General features: G+C 36.5%; 1 pseudogene; it reads right to left on the minus strand.

The window, feature by feature from the left end:
* Positions 1-243: 243 nt before the first annotated feature.
* On the minus strand, positions 244-1,616 carry LOC148198580 (uncharacterized; annotated as a pseudogene).
* Positions 1,617-4,500: the final 2,884 nt, after the last annotated feature.

Consider the following 4,500-nt stretch of genomic DNA (forward strand, 5'->3'; position numbering starts at 1 on the left):
CTGATAGGAAAAGGTACATACTTGTGTTTGGCAAGCTCACACACCTCACAATGAAAATCTTCTATATTTAAATTTTTAAACAAGGAAGGAAATATTAACTTTATGACCCGAAATGAAGGATGTCCCAAACAACAATGAAACAATTGGATTTTTTCTTTGTTGGCCATGGAGGATTCAGATATTAGAGAGTGACTCTCAATGGGCAGACTCAAATCTTCCATGTAGTAAAGGTCATTCCATTCTCTAGCATGTCCAATCGTCCTCCCTAACTTCTTGTCCTACAATATACAAGAGTTACTATGAAAAACTACATTACATAAGAGGTCCTTGGTAAGTTTTTGTATAGATATCAGACTTGTGGATAACTTAGGGACATGAAGAACATTTTTTAGTATTATGGTTGGGGTTATTTGGACATCTCCTTGTCCAGCTGCAGTTATGAGGGTTCCATCAGTTGTAGAAATTTTCTTATTGCTGGGACATGGGGAATATGTGGAGAAGTGTTTAGGGAATTGTGTCATATGGTCTATGGCTCCAGAGTATAGTATCCAATAATGGGAAAATGGGGTATTTGAGACATTAAATCCACAAGAAAATGGAAACTTACCAGAGTATGTCAATGAACATGTACCTATGGGTTTTTCCAATTTACTAAGAAAGGACCTTACTCTTTCTAACTCCTCATGGTTGAGTTGTACATATTCTTCCTGACTTTCAGGACCAGTAGCAACATAAGCTTGCCCCCCTCTCCTTGGAAGGCCTCCTTTGTGTCCCCAATCTTTACTTTGAGGTTTTCCATGTAACTTCCAGCATTTATCCCTTGTGTGACGTGGCTTGTTGCAATAGGTGCACCAAACTCCTTCATTTTTCTTCTCTGTTCTTGGAAGATGACCTACTTTTTTTTGTTCTGCAACCATGACTGTTGCTCCTTCAACAAGCATTGTTGAATTATCCGCAATTGGGGTCTCTAGCATTAGACTCCTTCTACTTTCTTCACTCCGAATAATTGCCATTACTTCATTGAGTATAAGAACCTTCTCCTTGCCTAATATTTGGATTCTAACTTGATCATATTCTTGGTTTAGGCCTACCAAGAAATCATACACCCGATCTTGTTCAATGTATTCTCTTAGAATTGATGAATCCTTAGAACACTTGGCCTTTATGACCCTGTAATGATCTAACTCCATCCATAAAGATTTAAGTTGATTAGCATATTCTGTGACAGTTTTAGTGCCCTGTTTGGTTGCCATTGTTTTTACTTTCACCTCATAAATCTGGGCAACATCCTTTGCCTTAGAGTAGGTTTGCTCTATTGCAATCCATATAGCCTTTGTAGAAGTGAGGAACATGCATGTATCGCTAATTTCCGGAACCATTGAGTTTCATAGCCATGCCATGATCATGGAGTCTTCTTCATCCCATGATTTGAATCTGGCATCTTCTTTCGCAGGAGCATCTTCAGTGAGATGGCTAACCTTTCCTTTCCCTTTTAGAATGGTCTTAATGAGTTGAGACCATTTAAGATAATTTTTCCCATTCAATCTATAAGTTGAATGAACATTCTGCAATTCTCCCGTACTTTGGAACTTGTCTACATTTTCCATTTCAGCCATTACAAAAGTGTGTAATTAAGGCACACAAAAACGAAGATTGAAAATGTGTAGGAATGAAGGCTGGGATGGAACTCTAGGGTTGGGCAACAATGAAGGTTGTGATGGACCTCTAGGGTTGGGCAGCAATGAAGGCTGTGATGGAACTCTAGGGTTAGACAGCAATGAAGGCTGCAATCAAAACACACGGTCAGAGGCTCCCAAGGATCGGGAGCTCTAATACCATCTTGAATTTAGGAGAGAGAATATATTATTTTCTAGGTTTAATACCTATTTTGGTCCCTCGATTTGTAAGGTTTGTTCAAAGTTGTCCTTCCTTTTTTTTAAAGTTCACTAACATCCTACTTTTCGCAAAAATAGTTTAAGTGGATCCTTTTTGCTTACGGCGTTAAAAAACTAACGGCAAAGTTGCTCTGGTGGCCAAAATTAGATGACCTGTCCAATTAGTCCAATTAGTTGGCAAGTTCAGCCAATAAGAGAGTGCCACGTGGCAGTCCTCTTTCCACTCAAAAGCTTTATCACACTTCTTCATCTTCATCATTAACCAATCATACTGTAATTCAATTGCCAAGATTCAAAAAAATCAAAGTGAGGGAGAAAAACCTTCAGAGGGGTGAAGACCAACGTTAACTGAGAAGAAGAATCTATTGTTTGATGAGCGTTTTCGGGATTATTGGCACTGTTGTTCTCTAATTCCTTCTTCTCCGTTGTGAAATCCATAATCGCACGCTAAACCCTAATCCCCTTTTCCCCTCTTCCCAAACCCTAATCCCTAATTGCACATTGCTTCAGAAATAATTTAACGTAAAAAACCTCACAATCTTCCAATCTCAGTGTTTCACCGTTGTCGTAAACCAAGATCGTCGTCGCCCCGTACGCCTCCGCTCTCTCCGCTACTGCGCTGCGCCCCATCTCCTCGCCCTTCCCGCACTCAAAACAAACAAAACAGTTTAGAAATACAGTGTAGGGAGGGGAGACAAATCCCTCCGGGGGCGGTGGGTTGAAGTCAATGTCTTCTAATGGGTTGACGTTGTCGAAGAAGAAGGTGTCGATGTCATAGGAGGGTTTGCATTTGGTGTAGAGGATGGAGGGGTGGTGTTAGGGTTTGGCGAAGAGGAGGGAGACGGTGTGCAGCGGCGAAGGGAGGAGAGAGAAGCGAAAAGAGGGAAAAACTGAGAATGTCACGTAATAATAAACTGTACAGCTAATTCAGGTTTCGCCAGGTAAGCAACTCTACCGTTAATCTTTCTAACGCCGTAAGCAAAAAGGACTAACGTGCACCGTTTTTGTGAAAAGTAGGATGTTAATGAACTTTTGAAAAAAAGGAGGACAACTTTGAACAAACCCTACGAAACTAGGGACCAAAATAGGTATTAAACCTATTTTCTATTATATGTCTCCTATATACAAGAGCTCAATGAGCAACCTATTCTACGGAACAAATCCCTAAAATTGTGGGATTGTTATTCTAATAATAATAGCAAGACACAGGAAATATAACAAATTAAATACATGGAAATAATATTTAAAGTTTCCTAAAATATATTTTTACTGTAACAAATGTGTTGGTTGGTCATAATTCAGTTAATTAGAATACATGATAAAACATTCTTCTTCACCATCTGAGAAATAGTGAGTATTTCAGCAAAGTCTCCTTTAATACACTCAATAGAATGAGAAAAGCTAATGATATTTTCCTTCACAAACTTTTATATTAGTTGGACATTGTTGAAAACTGCAGAGTTATATGGGTTCACTTCTTATTTATCGAATCTTACTATTTTCTATCTTTCAGTACTATTCCACCAATAATTGTATGTGTTTGTTACTGTTGGAACATGTGCCTTATCTGTTTTTATCTTATTTATTGAATCTTACAATTTTGTATCTTTCAATACACTTTCACCAATAATTGTATAGATCTGTTATTGTTTGAATATGTGTGCATGTATAGATTTGGATAATTAATTGCAATACTTTTTTTTTTCTGTATTCTTTTTCTTTTTATACCAGGGTCAGTGTTTAAACAAAATCTTATTTAATACAAAGAATGATAAAACCTAATGTTATTCTCTTTGACAAACTTTTATATTTATATTAGTTGTACAGAGAGTTATACATGGGTTTACTATTAAATCTTTTGTATCTTTCAATAACACTTCCACCAAAAGAGAATTTGTTACAAGAAATGTTTTAGAGGAAATGTTATTAACACTCTTCTTTACAAGATTATTTTGTAAGAAAAAATAAATAAAAATAAAAAGATAACCAGTTAGAATGCATTTTTCTAAAGATCATCTTGAAGAACAGTAGCATAAGAAATAAGAATGATATATAAACAAAATGTGTTAGTAATAATAATGCATGGTTAAAGTTATTATTATAAACCTTGTGACTGAAAATTAGAAACAATTGAATAGAGAAAACAGAAATGTGAGTGAAAAAGCATTCAGTAGAGCAAACCAATGACAATGGAAAATTGTGTAGTTAGACTTTTGTCTAGTGGTTAATGATTGATTATTGGATTACATTGTTCTTCTATGTGGTTAAAGTTTTAGTTTACCTGAACTACATGCATGGTGTAGCATATGATTTTAATATTTTTAATTTTAGAGGACCACCACCACAACTGAATTCTGGCTCATCATCCTAGAATTTAGCCCACAGGTACAAAAGTCCATGAAAAGCACAGAAGACAAAAAAACTTTATATCAGCCTGAAAAGCTAAGGAATCTCCACAGTCGAAGGACCACAATTAGCTGTCTATTTTTAACTTAGTATCAAGATGTTGTACCATCTGTTTGTTTTGAAATATTGAGCTGCACACCCTTTATGTTTCAGTCTGTACAAATTTAAATCACCTGATACAGTGTGACACCCCATTTTT

Source organism: Vigna umbellata, chromosome 5, assembly GCF_029865625.1.
Source record: "Vigna umbellata cultivar VRB3 chromosome 5, Vumbellata_1.0, whole genome shotgun sequence".
In the NCBI taxonomy this organism is placed as follows: Eukaryota; Viridiplantae; Streptophyta; class Magnoliopsida; order Fabales; family Fabaceae; genus Vigna; species Vigna umbellata.